At 46.5% G+C, this 19,895-nt stretch overlaps 1 long non-coding RNA gene across 1 annotated transcript; it reads right to left on the bottom strand.

Annotated features, from left to right (window-relative positions):
• Nucleotides 1-12,284: 12,284 nt before the first annotated feature.
• LOC132593700 (uncharacterized) lies at nt 12,285-17,410 on the bottom strand. Its single transcript, XR_009559438.1, has 2 exons — nt 17,269-17,410; nt 12,285-13,913 (listed from the first exon to the last, which is right to left on the bottom strand). It is a non-coding gene; the product is annotated as an uncharacterized lncRNA (long non-coding RNA).
• Nucleotides 17,411-19,895: the final 2,485 nt, after the last annotated feature.

The following is a 19,895-nucleotide window of genomic DNA, read 5'->3' as shown; positions in this document are numbered from 1 at the left end:
TGATTGGATATTCGCTGATGTTAAGGGATTCTTTTTCATTTTTAGACATATTAATGTTTTTGTGGTTAAGGCTTTTTTTAAAGGGTCCTTATATTAAAAAAATATATACTGGAATCTTTACAGATGAACTGATATGATTCTGAGATTTGCTTCAAAATAATCCAGTGGTGGGGCATGAGGAATGGCAGGGTACAGATGAAACAAGCATGGCTGTACGTGGATGACTGTTGGACTTGGGTGATGGTGCCTGGGGGCAGGGGAGGGGGTCACTACACAGTTCTCTCTACCTCTCTGTGTGTTTAACCGTTCCATAATAAAGAAGTTAAGAATAAATGAATAAAAGAGAGTGTTCACTCCATGAAAGAACACTGCTTTGTAAAAGTAAATGTCTATAGACAGGGAGCAGGTAGTCCAGAACAGAAAGTCCTAGGAAAGTCTCATATTTAAGGTGAAATCAGGAAATGAGGAACAAGAGGTGGAATAGAAGCAGTGTGCTGTCCCGGTTTGGAATTCAGCAAATGGTTTGAGTTTAGCTCTAACTCTTACTAGCTTTGTCATCATGAGCACATTGTTGACCTCTGAACACCGACAAGCCTCGGTTTCCTTATCTGTAAAGTGGGGATAATAATTGCATCTCCCTCACAGAGTCAGTACTCTGTGGGTTAAAGGAAATGATGTATATAAGGCACATTACCTTCTGCCTGACGCAAAATAAGTGCTCATGAAACATTAGCTGTGAGCACTGATGTTTTATTGCTTATCAGAGTGGTCATAAAAAGGTAAGAAAAGAACCAGAGTATGTAGTGTGATGGGAGGCAAGAGGAAATTTTGATGGAAGGACAATGACCTTAGTGTCGTGTTCTAATCCAGGAATATGGTGCCTTCATCGGATGAGGTAATTTGGAGGTCACTGGTGACCACAGAGCTGTGGTGTGTGCCACCCGGTGACAAGGAATCGAGTTAGGAGCGGTGATGAAACACCAGGAGCAGTGGATACTGTGTATTTCCTTATTCGGCGATGAAAGAAAGGAAAGGGATAGAGCAACAAAGACAAAAGCGCCCTTCCTCAAAGTATAGGAGCTCTCGCAAGTCTGCAGGAGGAGAGGAAGAAGCCTACGGGGAGGGAGGATGGAGAATGCTGAGCCTGGAGCAGTGGCCTCAGCTGCAGAGAAGAGAAGGAGGGCCAGCCCTGCCATGACTAGAGATTCAGGGTAGGTGATTTACAGTGAGTTAGGTTTGGAGGATAAAAACAGGACAAAGCCGTGAGAGCAATCAGGGTTTCCGAGGACACTGGAAGGGACTGGGAGGGAGGAAAAATAAGGGAAGGAAAAAAGATCAGATGGAGAAGGGAGAAGGTTGGAATGAGAATGAAAGAGAGACTAGGTGAGTGAAGGGCTTGCCATGTGGGCTGGTGTCTGAGGCTACAAGGCTGGTTACAAGCAAGAGCAGGTTTGTAGTGCAGACGGGTCCCCTGCAAGCAACATCTGCAGCCTGTCCAGTGGCAGAGATCGTGGCCACTGATGACACCACCTCTTGGGCGATTGGAGCAGGGCGTCTACAGTGGCCCGTGGAGGAGCAGAGACCTCCAGCTTCCCGGGGTGGAACTGCAGGTGCTCAAGGATGGGAAGGGCTAGGAACATGCCCCAGAGAGCCTAGCCAGGGAGAAATAGGACAAAGCCAAGCTGGCCCATGAGACTCAGGGGCTAGACAAGATGTGTTAAAACATGACATCCTGGGCTTCCCTGGTGGCGTAGTGGTTGAGAGTCCGCCTGCCGTTGCAGGGGACACGGGTTCGTGCCCCGGTCCGGGAAGATCCCACATGCCGCGGAGCGGCTGGGCCCGTGCGCCATGGCCGCTGAGCCTGCGCGTCCGGAGCCTGTGCTCTGCAACGGGAGAGGCCATAAGAGTGAGAGGCCTGCGTACCGCAAAAAAACAAAAACAAAAACAAAACATGACATCCTGCCTTTGTTCCTACTGAGCCCTTTCTCTACTGACACCCCTCACCTCCACCCGCTCTCCCCCCACCTCTGAACCTCATCCTAAGGACACAGTGATAGCACTTGTTTCTTTCATTGCCTGGTAATAGGAGAAAACCTGGAAATTTAGGGGTTTGCTTAATGGGAAAACCCCTGAGTCTAAATGTCATGGCTGGGGACTTCCCTGGCAGTCCAGTGGTTAAGAATCCGCCTTCCAAAGCAGGGGACACAGGTTCGATCCCTGGTTGAGGAACTAAGATCCCACATGCCGCGGGGCAACTAAGTCCTGCATTGGAAGGCGGATTCTTTACCACTGGACCACCAGGGAAGTCCCTGGCCGAACCTAATTCTAATTGGTATACCAAGTATTAAGATGAACTAGTCTTTGGTTAAAAAAAAAGATAACATAAAAGGTAATGACAATATGTATGAGAATAAAATTATAGAAATAAAATTATAAGCCAAATTATCATGTTAGAACAAACCTATAACAATGTGTTCTTAAAAGTATATTCGGCGACTTATTCAACAATTGTATTGTGTTGGGCCCTGTGTCAGACTGGGAGGATGCCATTATGAAGATGTCACGGTCCCTGCCCTCATGAATCTCACATCTGGGGAAGCTGTAACACAAGTATGATGGGAGGAAGAAGCAGAGAGGGCTGTGGGCACACACGCTTCTCCTGCAGCACGAGGGAGGCGCCAGCACCTGCTTTCTCAGAGATGAGGTCCAGCTGAGCCCTGAGGAATGCGTAGGAGTTTGTTAGACAAAGAAGAGGGAAGGAACAGCATGCCAGGCAGTGGGATCTGCTGGTGCGGACACTTGCAGCAGAGGGAGCATAGCACTTTTGCAGGGCTGCCAAAAGAGCGGTTACAAAGGAGGTTTGTTCCTGCAGAACTAGGCTGGGACATGAGCAAACAGGGCCCCATAACATGCATTAGCAGAGGCCTCGAGTGAAATGGAATGAGACTTAGAGAGAGGGCAGTTTTACGGAGTGTAAGAGGAAGTCACCAACAGACTTGCAGGGAAGCCCTGATGGACTTTACTTTGGGCTCGACTGGGGTTGCAGACCGTCAGCCGATGTGCACCGGTCCCAGTGCACACAAGTGTGGACACCCCCCAAGAGGCGGACTGGGTGCTTGGGGAGAGAGAGGCTGACGGGTGGGGTCTCCATGAGGTCACGGGAAAGGATGGAGGCTGTGGATACAGGCTACACATGGAAGCACCTGAGAAGCAGGGTGGCTGCAAGCAACGTCCTCAGTGGACGCGGGAGAGCCAGACTCAAGTCTGGAGTGATGGCTCCGCAGGGTGGCGGAGGCCACAGCTCAGGGTTCTGCTTGGGAAGAGCTGTGGCAACGCCGATACCAGGTCAGGTCCAGGAGAGACCTGTACATTGAGGAAGAGTGAGCAGCTTTCCCTGGAGAGGGATACCTAGGGGGTCTTGTCATGCGGGCAAAGACTGAGGCTGGGTCAAAACTCAAACAGCCACACAGAAAAGTCAGGTGCAAGGCACCAGGCAGACCAAACAAACAGGTTCTCAGCCACTTTCCCAATGCACACATCCAGATTTGTTTGTTTAAAATTTTTTTGTGGTAAAATATACACAAGATAAAACATATGATTCTAACCATTTTTAAGTGTACAGTTGAGTGACATTAATTACATTCACAGTGCTGTGCAACGATCACCACTGTCCATCTCCAGAACTTTTTCATCACCTTGAACTAAAACTCCGTACCCATTAAGCAGTAACTCCTCTCCCTCTCCACCCCTGGTAACCTCTGTTCTACGTTCTGCCTCTAGGAATTTGACTGCGTATTTCATGAAAGTGGGATCATACAGTATTTGTTCTTTAGAGCCTGGCTTATTTCGCTCAGCATAACGTCTTCAAGTGGTAGCATGGGTCAGAATTTCCTTCCGTTTTAAGGCTGAATAATATTCCATTGTATGTAGAGACCACGTTTTGTTCATCCATTCACCCATGGACATTTGGGTTGTTTACACCTTTTGGGAGCTGCCATGTTTTTTTACCACCAGTGACAGAAGGTTAATTACAATAAAAAGAGTTGGGAGAGAAGTGAGCAGGGAGAGGGAGAAACCCAGAGCAGAATCGGAACGTAATCTACTCTCTCCTTTTTACACATGTGGAAATTGAAGTCTGTAGCAGGTCTGAATGGCTCAAAGTCACAAAGAACTCAGGTCTTCTGACCTTCAGGCTGCTTTTTCTTCTAGTGTCACGTTTACCGTGAAGCTAGTGTGAATCTAGCTGAATCCCACGACAGTCAAGGACCATGGGTAGCACCAGATGCAGAGATCTGGAAGCCTAAGAACAGAAGCTGGAACCCCAAGGCACCATGTCACACCTGCACAGAAATGGAGCTGGAGGCACAGCCCCGGGCAAAACTATCAACGTGCTTTTGGGTCCCCTCTCTATGGGTCATCCATCCTTCCTTTCTACCTGGGCTGTTCACGTGCTCTCATGTGCCCATCTTGTTCCCTTTCTTGGTCTCAGCAGGATAAGAACCATCTCTGCTGAGCAGGTAACAGATTAGTTAGGTGTTAGCTTCTAGTGCCAGCTACACCCCTCGCAGGGAGATTTCTATTTTAACGGGCAAGTTTAGAAAATGGACGATGTTAGGACCCAAGAGAATGAGGATAGAAGGGCAGAGGATGAGAGTGTTGTATTCAGGCAGGAGTCACCTCCTCTGCTTGCTGGTGGGGTTGGTTAGAGGCAGTGGGAAGTTGCCCATCCAGCCTCCTTCCCGGGCAAAGAGTGTAGGCTCACTCACAAACGTCTAGGTCTTTGTTTCTTTTCTTTCTCAGAATTCTTCCTTGAGAGAAAATGCACTTTGTATTTATTTTACCATCCATATTGTGTACACTATAGCTTTCTGCACGTAAGTTCTCAGTCAAACCAGGGGAGGATGATTCACCGCTGGCCAAATATTTCAAACTTGGGTGAAGGAGTCAAGGATAATAGAAGTGCTTCTTTTGCCACTTTGCTACTTTATCCTCCGGATTTATCATGCGTCAATAATAACAAACAAATACTGTCATCAAAGAATATCTTCCTTTTTTAGCCTTTGACAGTGAGCACTGAATAAGATATACTTCATTAAATATTTGCCTTATTTTTCTTTATCCATTCTTTTTTTTTTTTTTTGCGGTACGCGGGCCTCTCACTGTTGTGGCCTCTCCCGTTGCGGAGCACCAGCTCCGGATGCGCAGGCTCAGCGGCCACGGCTCACGGGCCCAGCTGCTCCGCGGCATGTGGGATCTTCCTGGACCCGGGCACGAACCCGCGTCCCCTGCATCGGCAGGCGGACTCTCAACCACTGCGCCACCAGGGAAGCCCCTCTTTATCCGTTCTTATCAGTTTCACACACATATCACCTTGCCCTTGCATTCTACACAGAGCATAACAAAATGTAGACTGTACCAGAATGCTCTGTACCCTTACTACAATGATTATTTTTATATACAGTGCCCCAATTGTCTCTAATACCAGCTATTAGCCATGAACAAATGCAAGGATGTATGAACCCTCCTTAGGGAGTCAGAGTTTATGAAAAAGCAATTTATTTCCTTCTTAGATTTATATATATATATATATATATATATACATAAAATACAATTTTACGATTTCCATGAAAACTAAATGTCTCCAATTCCAAAGCAGAATGTGTAGGACAGTACCAGTAACTACGACTTATCCAGTGTTTCAAGGCTGGCAGGATGCATTATCCACACTTGATCCTCACATATGCAGTGGTCAAGATGATAAATAGTTGCCTGATTTATAAATGTGGAAAGTAGGTCTCAGACATAACTTGCAGAAGGTATAAAGCTATCTGACTTAGACCTGAGTCTTTTAATTCCAAATCCCACCCTCTTTCCACTCTGCTGGTCATCACTATCTGCATATCTCGACTAGCCGATGGTTTATTTTCAATACGCAATTAACTTGAAATCTCTGCCAAAACCAACAGATGTAGCAATTGGCAATCTTAGATCTCATCTTCAAGGTGTGTTTCTCTCAAGTGGTCACCTAATCAGGTTTGACATGCTTAAATAAGGCAGAAATGTATGTCATTGCACATATGCTCTTTTTATTTTATTTTTTTTACTTCTTTTTAGGCTGCGCAGCTTGTGGGATCCTAGTTCCCTGTCCAGGGATCGAACCTGCGCCCTCTGCAATGAAAGCACGGAGTCCTAACCACTGGGATGCCATGGAATTCCTGATATGCTCTTAAATTAGCTTTTTTTTTTTTTTTTTTTTTTTTCGGTACGCAGGCCTCTCACTGTTGTGGCCTCTCCCGTTGCGGAGTACAGGCTCCGGACGCGCAGGCTCAGCGGCCATGGCTCAAGGGCCCAGCCGCTCCGCGGCATGTGGGATCTTCCCGGACCTGGTCACGAACCCGTGTCCCCTGCATCGGCAGGCGGACTCTCAACACTGCGCCACCAGGGAAGCCCAAAAGTAGCTATTTTTAAACAAAAATAGAGCTACCACATGACCCTGCAATCCCACTGCTGGGCATATATCTGGAGAACAACATGGTCTGAAAGGATACATGCACCCCAATGTTCATTACAGCACTGTTTACAATAGCCAAGACGTGGAAGCAACCTAAATGTCCATCGACAGAGGAATGGATAAAGAAGATGTGGTACATAGGTTCTGAAGAAACTAGGGTCAAGACAGGAAAGATGCAGATGTAGAGAATGGACTTGAGGACATGGGGAGGGGGAAGGGTAAGCTGGGACGAAGTGAGAGAGTGGCATGGACATATATACACTACCAAATGTAAAATAGCTAGCTAGTGGGAAGCAGCCACATAGCACAGGGAGATCAGCTCGGTGCTTTGTGACCACCTAGAGGGGTGGGATAGGGATGGTGGGAGGGAGACGCAAGAGGGAGGAGATATGGGGATATATGTGTATGTATAGCTGATTCACTATGTTATAAAGCAGAAACTAACACACCATTGTAAAGCAATTATACTCCAATAAAGATGTTAAAAAAAACGATGTGTTACATATATACAGTGGAATATTATTTAGCCATAAAAAAGAATGAAATAATGCCATTTACAGCAACATGAATGGACCTAGAGATTGTCATACTGAACGAAGTAAGTCAGACAGACAGAGAGGGATATCGTATGGTATTGCCTGAATCTAAAAAGAAATGACACAAATGAACACATTTATGGGGCAGAAACGGACTCACATACTTGGAGAATGATCTTGTGGTTGTGGAGTGGAGGAAGGGTGGAGGGAAGGGATAGTTGGGGAGTTTGGGATTGGCATGTACACACAGCTATATTTAGAAAGGATGACCAATGGGGACCTACTGCATAGTACAGGGAACTCTGCTCAATGTTATGTGGCAGCCTGGTTGGGAACAGAGTCTGGGGGAGAATGGATACATGTATATGTATGGCTGAGTCACTTTGCTGTGCACCTGAAACTATCACAACGTTGTGAATCGGCTATACTGCAATATAAAATAAAAAGTTTTTTTAAAAATTAGCTATTAAAAAATTGTTTCACTATAAACAGTTTTTTAAAAATCCTTTACCACTCTATGGTTTGGAAATAAGATTTTTTAAAAGGTTTAAAAACTAAAAAAAACACAATTAGCTAAAATGTAGGTAAAACGTACTTATAGGATTTTTACCAAATCACAGTATCTAAAATGTTTTCTAAACTCAAAATTATCCAAGCCTACATACACAAGAGAGAAGCCATTTCTCCCACATTTCTTTTTCCCTTATCATTTGTTTATAATAATCACTTGGCATGTCCTGTAAACAGATATGGTATATGCTGAGAGAATACTTCTCTGTAGAAATAGTAAATAATTATAATGCATATTTTTCTCCTTTAAATACTTTAAATACATTACTTGCTTTTACTTTTATATAATCTCATTTTTTTGCTTATTTCACTAAACAAACTTACCCTCCCTTTTTTAAAAAAAATTTTTATTTCTTACTAAATTCCACTCCCTTCCACCAAAGTGTAAAAAAGTCAACAGACTAGTTGTACAGTAATGAGAAAACCAACAAGGATCCCCTTCAGAGTAAGGCTGAAGGGAAACAATTTGTAGTAGTTAAGATTTATTCCCCCATCCTCCCTCCAAATATTATATCTCTCAACAAAGAATTCTTGTTTAACTTTATTGGAAAATGTTTAGCAGGGTGGTGTTTAGAAATACTACAGATCTAAATGTGCATGCGTTAGCATTGTGATCTCCAAGTGAACACAAGGAAAATGAGAATTTCAATTTGTTACACAGACATCTCATGTAAGCAAAAGAAAAATATTAAGTGTATCAGGAGTTGTTTGTTAAAGTCAGTTTCAGAGCAATTTCTTAACATACGGATAATGCTATCCTAAAAATTAATAATAATAATAAACAAGGAACCAGAACTCTCAGCTTAATACTCTTTCCTCCCATGCCTTCCCTCAGTCACTACTGGGGCATTACTTTCAGCTCAGTTTTAAAGATTCAGAGTCTGACCTTAAAAGGAACCCATTTAACCCACTTCTGCCCATTTGCATTGAACAGCAGCCACTGGTCCAGAGTTTCATTTCACAAACCACACACACTATTTCTGCTACAAGAGATTTATAGTTAATTGTGACAAAAACATCACACTGGTTTAAGTAAAATTTATTGGTTTTTAAAAACGTTACTCATAGAGAAACCTGTAACTAAGAAGAGGAATTCAAAACTGAAAAATACAGCAACGTAAAATGAATCTATCAGCAGACACCTAAGGCTACCGGCTCCCTGTGCCCATCATTGTGTATTCTAAAAGGGCTCTGACCAGTATAGCCTAGGAGCTGGGAACAATGTTGAGCAGGATGCAGCCCCTGCTTTGAAGGGCAGGACAAGTGACTGCGCTGTATGGCTATGGTTTGCTGCAGAGGTAGGGGTGCGATGGGTGCCCCTAATTCTCACTTTGGGGAAGGTGAGGGAAAGGAAGGAAGCCACCTCTCAGGAAAGCAGGAGAGCGGGGAGGACTGCGGAAGCCGGAGAGGACTGGGCACGTTGAGAGAACGGGAAGCAGTTCAGGTAGGCTGGAACTGGGGACGGGTGGGAGGAGTGGCCGGTGGTCAAAGATCCAGCAGGGGACAGGATTAGGAGGGCCTTATAAAGAGAATTTAAGGAGATAGGACTTCATCCCCAAGGCGACAAACACCCCCTACAAGAGTGTAAACGCGGGTAACACGATCCGATTTACTTTGCAATAAAGTGTCTCTCTGGTTGCAATATCGAGACTGGGGTAGGGCAAAACCCGAGACTGAGAGACGAGTGATCAGGTAACTAACGGTAATCCAGGTGGGAGACGTCGGTGCTGCACGGAAGAAGCCAGAGCATGGCAGGAGCGACAAACAGGAGACCAGAAGCACGGAAGTAAGACGGACCCTGGGGCTTAATGACTGGAGGCCGGGGTGAGGGGTGAGGACCAAGCTGTCGTGATGCAGTTGCTGAGATGGGAAACACGGGAAGTTTGGAGGGGAGGTGTGGAGCTCCGTTTAGGACACACAGATGATGAGATTTCTGTGGCACCCACGTCAACTATGCCTGGACCTCAGGATGGGGTCGGCTGGAAGCAGGACGACGCTCTGCGAGTGGACGAGACCATCCAGAGGAAAAGGTGGCCCAGAACGGCTGCCCGGGGAATCCCTCCCGTGCGACCGGACAATGCTTATGTTCTTTTTCCTCACATATACATCGAATCACAAAACACGCTGCGCGATTAGTCAGAGGAGTTCATGGCTTTCATTTTGCAGGTGAGGAAAATGAGGCTTCGGGGTACGGGTTTGTTCACGTTCACATACACCCCCTACTCTACCCTAAAAATTAACTCAGTGTATCTGATGGCTGAAACATATATTCTTCCCCAAATGTTCGGTAGAAGAGATCACAGAAATGAAATTAGTTTTAAAATGCCTTTTGTTCCTTTTCTCCCCCCAACTCCCACGATAAAATATTGTGATCAACTTTCGGTTTTAATAAATATTACCAGATATTAAAAATATGTAACCACATTTCTTTAGAAAAACTCGTACAGAGGAGAATCTTAGAGCCTATCTCACCAGCAAGTACACAACTTCTTTTAGTTCTCTGGGCTGCATAAATAAGCCTTGACAGATCCTGGCTTTATGCTCACTAACTCGGCACGTCCATCCCCGGTTTTCCAATCTCCGGGACGTGCCCACTCGCCCCCTCCCCTCCCCTCCCCCCTCCGGCCTCACCACCTGCTCCCGGCGCCGCCCCCCTCCTCCCGCCCGCCCGCGCCGGTTCTCACGCGCGGCCCGCGCCCCTCCCTGCCGCTCCCGCCCTTTCACTTCCGCGGAGCTTCAGAGTCGGAGCCGGTGGCCTCCGCGCCCGGCTTCCCAACCGCTCCACACTCCCGCTTCCCCCGCCCGCCTCCCGGCACCGCACCCCCCACGAAGTTCTGCCTCCCGCGCCGCCCCCCGCGAGGACTTCAGAGGCGGTCCCGGGCCGGCCGACGCTGATTGGTTGCCTCCTGGGCGCCCCGCCCCCCGTGCACGCGCAGGAGGTGGGGCGGGCCCAACGTGGGCGCGCGCGCGCGCGCGGCGCGGCCCCGAGAGCGAAGCGTCCGTGACCCGCGTGCCGGGCCCAGGCGTCCGGGGCCAGGCGACAGCGAGGTGGGGGCGGGCGGCGGCAGGGCGCTCCGGGGCTGGGGTGCTCACGTGGCGCCGAAAGCCCCCGCAGGCCCCGGCAGCGCCCCCCCAGCCGCGGCCAGCCGGGCGTCCCGCAGGGGCTGGGAGCTGCCCAAGGGGCCGTCGTTGTCGCCAGCCCGGTAGCCCGGATGTCGCTGCCCCCCGCGGCGGGGCCGCCGACGCGCTCCTCGGCCCGGGAGGAGGCTCGTCTTAAAGGGACAGCGCCGCGTTCGAGCCAGAGGGGGCAGCGCGCCCTGCCCTCCGTGCCCGACCCCTGCCCCGGGGGACGCTGCGGCGCCTGCCGCCCCGGGCCCCCTGTTCCGGGCGGGGCGCAGTGGGAGCGCGGCGCCCTGCCCCGGGATGGCCGCAGAGAGCCGCCCGGAGGCCAGGTTTTCCTGCGGCCCGAGCGTGGCCGGTGGCGCCGCGCGGGGCCGGAAGGCGCCGGCCTGTGATTGGCCGAGGCCCCCGTGAATGCAGGACATTGTCTGGTCGCGGCCGTCTCTGTCTCTGCCCGCCGCCCTTCCACCGAGCAAGATGGGTGCGCAGCGAGGTCCCGGGGCGGCCCGGTCCCTCCGGCCCTTAGTCCCTGCAGCGGTGGGAACCCGGAGTGGGAAAACCTAACTTTCACGAGATCATGGCATCCGAGAATGGAACCGAGGTGCTGTTTCAAAATACAAAGCCATCTCCACTAAGAAATAAAATCATTTGTGTTTGACATAAAGATTTCCTTTAAGATAAAAAATGCTAAGGTAATTGAAAAGCGCCAACAGTTATAAAAACGGCTGTTTTGTCTTCAAGATTTCTTTAATTAGGATCTATGATAATTCCTCTGAATATCCTTTATAAAAATTTAAACAATATGTATATCATATATACATACATGTATATAGGAAACAACCTTGTTCTAGAAGTGCAGCTTCTCTAGGTCTTAGTGTCCTTACGCTGGACTAGTCGCTTTCCAAGTTTGCTTCCATTGTAAAAATAACTGAGTCTGATTCTAGGCGTAAAGTTCTGATACATCCTATGTACTGGATCATATCTCAAGGCCTTGGAATAGATGAGACCTTTTAAAGAACCCTTGAGGAGAGTCCTCCTAAGATTGTCTTTGAAAATATGTGGGAGTTATTTAAGTGAAGTTATAGTCCTTTAGTAATTTTGGCAAAAAGGAAAATGAGCAGTAGAGAAATGTACGGAGATCAATCAGTTATTAGTCAATGTGAAAAGCAAGGTTTTCTTTCATTCTAAAGAAGTTTTCTAGGTAATGGAATATTATAATAAGGAATAACCATCTTTCCTATTTTGTTCCCAGTATCAAAGGCGTAGGAAGGTGGCAAAGGAGAGAAGACACACATGAAATAAGAGATACAGAAATGGAAAATGTTTGGAGAGTTTTGAATAAAATTTAGTCGGTATTTGTTTTTAAAAAACTGAATAGGAAAAATTATTGTAGAGTTAAAAGCACACGCGTTGATATAGATAATATTTTGTAGGTTCAGTTTTGTGCTCTCTTCAAAATTAAAAAAAAAAAATCAGTGCTTTCATTTAACTGAGCAATCAACAAGAATTAGAGACTTGGAAATGACAAACAAATGAAGGAAGGAAAGTATCCAGAAAAGAAGATAAATTTAATGGACATGATTCATTGCAAGAGACATGACCTCATTGCTTAATAGAGGGATTTCCACTAAACCAGATTTGATGTTACAGAAATTTGTTTTACAGACTTTCCTCAAAATTATACTAATTTGATATTGCCCCCCACCTTTATTTGTTATGGAAAGGGAAGAAATACAAGGAAAAAATTTAAACATTGTTGCAGCTTCCTCAAATGACAATTGTTGCAGGCTCCCTCACCCTTACCCATCGTAATAAAGGAATGAAAAAGAAATCACCAGCATAGATTCTAGCTGTCTCCAGAAATGAAACATGAATAGTTGTGTGGATGTCTGTGAGAGAAGCAAATTTAGTTTTGATTATTTAAGCTTCTAGTATTTAAATTGTTGATTTTCCTAATTAAACAGATTTTTACTTAAAAGTTATTAAAATTTAGAGGTTAAGCTGAGTGAAATAAAAATAAATTGTTTACAATAAACACAAGCAGCAGGTAATATGATACAGTCTACAAGGCATGCAATGTCTTACCAAATAAGTTTAAGACTTTTCCAGAAAGTTTTTTCCTTAAGATTTTTGCTTTGGTATTTGATGTATAACTATAAGTTAGTCTGTATAGAGTGATAATATTTATGGAACACTTGGTATATGCCAAACCCTGTTCTAAGTGTCTTCTTTGATCTTCACAAAAATGTTGGGGGCAGGTACAAGCATCCCCATTTTAAAGATTTGGAAACTGAAGCTCTAGAGGTCAGGTAGCTTGCCCAAGGTCAGACAGTTGGTGGGTGTAGAGCTGGGACTTGGGCCTAAAATCATGTCTGAATCTGCTCAAAGCAGCTGGCTCTGTGTTTTCAGTCACTCACGAGGCCGACTTATTACTTCTATGGATATGATTATTCATTTTTATCAGTTCTTTTTGACAGTTAGGCTTTAAATATTTTTGCATGAGCACTGTCATTCATTTATGTTTCAGGTGACCATGTAGATACAAGATTGCCACCTGTATTTATTTTGCTACAGAAAGTGAAGCATCCCTATCATTTTTAAAGAGAAACACCCCCTCAGATTTGCATCTCCTGTTCTCTTTCAAACAGACATGTACATGGACAGTAGCCCATGCGCCAGTGCCCTCACCCTCTGCTTTTCTGTCTTTTGTCTTTTTCTTCTTTCTGGCGTATTGCTTCTCAGGACGCCCATAATACCTATTGGCCGTGTTAGCTGCATCTAATTGGTGTCAGTCCCAGAGCAGGCATTGGCGTCATTCAGTTAGTGTCTGAATGCTTACAAATCAGCCAGTCCTTCACAAGACCAAGAAGGGAGGATGAATCAAGAATGCAAGACAGGAATTTGGGGGGCTCAGTAGCATAAAGCTGTGGCAAAGGGCTGTGCCGTTAAGATTTTTTTTTTTTTGCCTTTTTTCCTTCAGTCTGTATCTTTAGCTGAGAAGTGGCACATCCTTAATGACAACCAAGGGTACAGGGTCACTGTCCCCCACATTTACCTTGCTCTGTCTAGGCACTGGTCCCAGAGTTAGCGGCCATTATAGTCTTCATCTGTAGCTCTGCCCAAGGCAGGGGGGAGGGCAGTCTGTCTCAGTCCCTGTGTTCGCTTGTTCCAAGTGCCTGTATCAGGAGGTTAAGAAATTAGAAATAAAATCATTCTGAAGGGGATCACTTGTGACTCATTAATCCATGTGATTTCTGATGCTCATTCTCCCTGGAAATTGAGTTGGCTAAGTCTGTTTAACTTCTGTGATGAGGGATCAGCGTTCAGATTTGAGGTTCTGGGGGCTGAGAGGGATGAAAGGATTGTGTTCAGCTGTCCTCCACTCCCCACCCCGCACCCACCGCAGCACTCCTGGCTCTTTGTCCGTGGTCAGCAGGCCTCCGTCTGCAGTGAAACCCTGGCAGGGAGGCGCACAGAGCAGCGTGGAGGGTGGCACAGCACCTGGTAAACCCGACCCGCCCAAGCCCGCTGCCACCAGGGGGTGACGGGCACGACCAGCATCAGTGTCTCAACAGCCCAGGTGCCCAGAAGGGCAGGGGAGACACCTCTGCAGACCCCACAGAGAGAGCCATCTGGCCTCTTATTCCTCAGTGGCTGTCTTTTCACTGATTTTTTTTTTAAACAAAGTCCATAATTAAGCTCTTACCGTCTGATATTTCTCAAATCCAAGTATTAAGACACCTTACAAATGTGTAAAAATGTGTTAAATCGAGTAACAAACACCCACTCTCATTTCCCTTGGTATTAGTATTCTTAGCACTCAACAGGTGGCCACTGTCTCTTCCTGGGCTCCAGCACACAGCCGGATTCTGGAAATGCCATCCTCTCTCTGTACCCCTGAGCCTCGGTGGGGATGCTGGTCCCCAGATGCCTTCCTTTGCCGATTGCTTTCAGTCTGCCCACACTTCTTCCCGTTGCGGAGCACAGGCTCCGGACGCGCAGGCTCAGCGGCCATGGCTCACGGGCCCAGCCGGTCCGCGGCATGTGGGATCTTCCCGGACCGGGGCACGAACCCGTGTCCCCTGCATCGGCAGGCGGACTCTCAACCACTGCGCCACCAGGGAAGGCCTGCCCACACTTCTTAAAAGTCTTTTCAAAAAGCCTGACTGAACGTGTGTATCTCCTTCCCCCTTCTGGTCCTGCCTGCCTCTCATCGTCAGGATCTGACCCTGGCCCTCTCCTCCAGCGCAGCCTGCGGCCTGGCCCTTCTGCATCCTCTCTGTCTCTCACAGCAAACTCCTCCTCCCCACACACCTGGACCCTCGAGTCCGCTGCTCTTTCTGTCCCGAACACACTGTGAAGACGCCCTGGGCCCCTTGCGTGTGGGCTGCGTCTGCTGTTCGCTGATCACATCGTTTTTGAATTGCTGCCTTGCCTTTCCAAGACTGGAGGTTCCCCGAGGTCAGAGACCACATCTTAATCACCTGTGCATCTTGGTGCTTCGCACAGCACGGAACACATGGATAACATCATGAAACCATCGCTAAATCAGAGCTGAAAAGGTTTTGTCTCCTCTATTGATTTTCTCCCGAGATCAGCTTTCTAGCTTTTCAAATTTTAATCAATTCAAAATTGAAGTGTCATTCGTTTCAATCTTGTCAGTATGTACGTAGATAAACGTATATCTTATAATTAGTAGTCACACGATAGCATGTTCTTACCACACTGTATACAACAGTTATGCTCTCAAAAATTGAGTAAATTAATATTTCTAATTCAGGTGTTTAAAATTTAAGGTCATTTGATTTCTTTACTAGTGGCGAGGCTTTTTTTTCCCCTCCTTTTTGTAGAGCAAATAGTCATACTCTAGGTTATTTATTTTGGAAATATTACTTCCTGTACATCAGATTTACCTTAAGAAAAGCAATTGTATGTTGTACCCTACTACATTACAAGTAGATTTAACTGAGAAGTGTCATTTTTCTGTCTTTTGCCCGTAAATATAAAAGTAAAGACAACGATGCAACAGTCGTATTTTTCCTCAAGGCCACGCACTGTCTGTGTGTTTTCGGCGGTTGGAGAAGGTGGAGGGGTGCACAAGCTCCTCTGTCCCTCCCTGTGTTTTCCAGCTCTAGCAGAGACGTTTTCTGTAATTGGTTTTCCACATTTGCCAAGAGTCTGTTTCCTCTTAACATTCAACATGTTTAACAGAAGTCTTGTAATAGTTCCAAAAACAATAAAACCAGTCTGGAGCATAAAAATGATACACATACAAAACACACTGGTTTTTTGTTGTTGTTCTTGTGGCTTTGTTAAGTTCTTTCTAATAATTTTTAGTGTCAAATCATGTGGTAGAAGTAAAAAAGGTTTTCTTCACAGTAATAGAAACCCCCTAAAGAAATGCAATCAGAGAGCTGTCAGCACAGAGGCCGTCCGGGGACAGTGGTTCCCTCTCAGTGTCCTGCACGTCGCAGTAGTGATGAAGTGCGGGTTACGATTCAATTTAATGCTGTGTCCTCAGAAGGAACAAAAGCTTATTTGAGGTACAGCCTTCTGATGTATCGGTAAGGCTGTTCTTAATCTGTGAAAGTCCGTTTCTCACATTGTCAAATGTTAACATAAAAAAGCAACACTAGCGTATATTTTATCCCACCCACATCACTCCTAAGAAGAGGGCTAACACGTCCCAACGATCAATTTCTCTGCTTTAACAATTAGATGTTTGACAAGCGAAAAAAAAATGGAGACTTTTTTTCAATTATTACTTAATTTAAATATTACAGTTACTAGTTTTATTGTTGTTCAAGCAGCTTTAAGTGTTCAGGGCATCAGGACTTAGGAAGAGCTTTGAAATCCCAGAGAGGAATCAGAGGCACTGACAAGCTGGAAACTGTGGAGCTGATAACAAAATCTCCACGATCTCGTGCAAGGCATTTTAACCGTTTCTTCATTAGTAAACTGGAATCCAAAAGATAAGTCCTTGGCAATAAAAATAAATAACCCTGGAGAAGGGACGTCACCGCAGGAGCGAGCAACACAGAGCTGGCAAGGTTCTATCTCCTGATCCAACCCATGATTGGGAGGCCTGTTCTGGACATTTCCCCAGTCCGGCCCTGGCTGTCCACTAAAGGAGCCGGCAGTTTTCCACCGCACCCCGATGGGGCGTTAACTAAAGCTTTGGTGCTCCAAGCATGTTGGGTGACCATAGACCACGCTGGAAATGCAGAGGCTCAGGCTGCACCCCGAACCTGCATCTGAACGGGGTCCGCGGGTTCCCGCCAACACCACCCCAGCTGAAGACCAAGCAAGAGTGTCCAGAGCTGGTGAACTGGGAACCCCCTCGGATACTGTGGGTGTCATGTGAGCATCTGTTTCCCGGAAGTGGGAAATTTGGGGGGGAACAAAAAAGGAGTATTTAACCTCACGGAGCTCGACCAATACATGGAGTTCAAATTATATTATCACCTGCGAGGTAAAAAAACAAAACAAAAAACTGGTGGGCGCGCTCGTCACCCAGTGGAGAAGGCTTACCTTTCAAATCAAAGAAATGGGAGAAGGCACCCATTGCTCAGGGCTGCTGGAACAAGGAACCACGGCCTGCGCGACCCGCGGGCCTCGCTTCTCTCCGGAAGTAGAAATGCCGGCAGGCGGGGCCGCTCCTCCCCGACGCTGGGCGCGTGCGCGCGGCCTGGGCCAGCCTCGCGGATGCCCGGCGGTCCTTGGCTCGCGGCCGCAGCGCCCCCATCTCCGCCGCGGGTGACACGTGGCCTCTCCTGGGTGTCTGCCTCTTCACAGGGTGTGTTTTCTTCTTCTGGAAAAACCAGTCGTGTAGGATTAAGCCCCCTCTTTCCCAACTCCTCTGTGATGTCATCTGCAAAGATGTTATTTCCAAATAAGGTCACGCTCTGCCAGCCTCCAGGATGCGAAGGTGAGGAAGACCTCTTCTGGAGGGGGAGAGGGCAGAGCAGCGTGAAAGCCTCAAAGGGTGTCTTTCCAACTTCAATTCAGGACACCCCCAGCCCCATTTCGAGTCCGTGGCCCTGTAACAAGCCCCAACCGACAGCCTCACTTGCAACCCAGCGCCACGGGCTCCAGGACGCTGGCGGAAGGCCCCATCCTCCCATCCCGCATCGCCCCCGCCCGGCGCGGCCCCAAGGGCGCTGTAGACGGATGCGGGAAGTGTGAGATGGAGACAGCGGAAGAGCCTCTTGCTGGGGAAAGCAATTAGGAGTTTGTCACTAGAGTACAGTGACAGTGACAAGGTCCCTTAACAGTGTCACGACGCACATTTTTATTGTTGTGAGGTCCATACACCAACCTCAGGCATTTCAAACTAGAGGCGGTAAACTCATCAAATGTTCGAGCGCCAAGCACGCACAAGACCCTGTACTCAGCGCTGCGGAATTTGGGTGGTTGGCTATTAGAAACAAACAAACATCAAATTAAATAAATCTAGGAAATTAATCCAAGGTTGCAATTAAAATTTTTTTATTTTGCCAATTATGGGCATTTTTTTAAAAATTGCCATCATAAAAGTAAGGACTTCAATTACTTTATTTAAAATGTGTATTTATTTTGAATAGTAATATCAAAATGTACGAAGGATGACAGGGAAAAGTAAATGTCCCTCCCACAGGGACAACCACGATTTCTTGAGAAAAGACATTTTAACACCAAAGAAGTAGGAAGGACATAATCTTGGAAAAAAGGAGCTTTTTCCAAAAAAGGAACAGTTTGAAAAAAATATATATACATATTTTTTTTTCCTTTCTTTATTCATCCATTTATTTTTTACAAGTATTTTTTACACTCCTTTTATGAATGCGGCATTGTTTTTCGTGCAGGAGACACACATCAGAGAACAAAAGAGTGAAAGTAGCGTTCCCTGCCCTCTTGGACTCTACGTTTTGACGAAAACTGAATCTGAAATTGGGACAGAGGAATCCAGGTGGATGAAGCTGAAGGAAGAGGATGCCACCGTGGCCGAGAGCCACCCGTTATCCTGCAGGCACACGAGGCCCAAAGGTGGCGTGAGTTTAGAAGCAGCCCACCTGCCTTGCCCAGGACCTGTCAGAGGTCGGGACACGAGGGCCAGTTTCATGTGTGGCTCTGAACAGACTCGAGAAACAGAGTCTGACAATAGAATTTGGTTCAGGGGTGAGTAAAAGTGCAGGAGGTGGGTGTCAAGGTGGGTGTTGGAGGGATATTATGGGCAGAGAGGAGAGTGATTTTTAATTTTTTGATGGGGTTTCTGCTCATGCAAAGAAACCAGCCAAGTCTGCATGCTACCTTCTTCCTTCTTCAAGTGTCCGGGCGTGCCTCTAACCCAGGGAGCGGTTCAGCTGTGGCAGATTACTGGGCTCTGCCTGTGGCTCTCCCATCAGGAGATCTGGTGGGAAGCATAAACCTCAACCTTTACACTTTTTTTTTTTTTTGCAGTACACGGGCCTCTCACTGTTGTGGCCTTTCCTGTTGCGGAGCACAGGCTCCGGACGCGCACGCTCAGCGGCCATGGCCCACGGGCCCAGCTGCTCCGCGGCACGTGGGATCCTCCTGGACCGGGGCACGAACCCGTATCCCCTGCATCGGCAGGCGGACTCTCAACCACTGCGCCAGCAGGGAAGCCCCAGCATAACATTTTTATCTTAAAATATTATGCTGCGTGCAATTTCTTTCTTGACGTGAGTTTGTCACTATTTGACGTCACGACACAAAGCTAGAAATAAAATTTCCCCTCTTTAAACTCCATCAACATTTAATGACCAAGTAAAGCTTTAATCCTGGATGTTACTAAGCATTTTTATTTTTTGGTAGGCAAAAATTGGCATCTCTTTGTTTCAACTTATATTTTACTCATCTTGACGTCTTTTCATATGTTTGGAAGTAATTTGTATTTCTTCTTTTGTGAATTGTCAGTTCATGTCTTTTGCCTATTTTTTTCTTTTGAAATAAATGTTCATTTATACAAGTAATATATTAATGTAGTAGTATTATTAAGAAATTCAAATAGCGTAGAAGTGTATAGAATTAAAATAAGAATTCTCCATCCAGAAATTAGTTATTAAGTCCAAAGTTTGGGATGTACTCCTCTATATAATTTTCTGTGTGTGATACATATATACATACATGTGTATATATGTATATATATGACCGTAATA

Source organism: Globicephala melas, chromosome 17 (assembly GCF_963455315.2).
Source record: "Globicephala melas chromosome 17, mGloMel1.2, whole genome shotgun sequence".
Lineage (NCBI taxonomy): Eukaryota > Metazoa > Chordata > Mammalia > Artiodactyla > Delphinidae > Globicephala > Globicephala melas.
The sequence above is the reverse complement of the archived record's forward strand: the minus strand, read 5'-3'. Positions and strand labels throughout refer to the sequence as shown.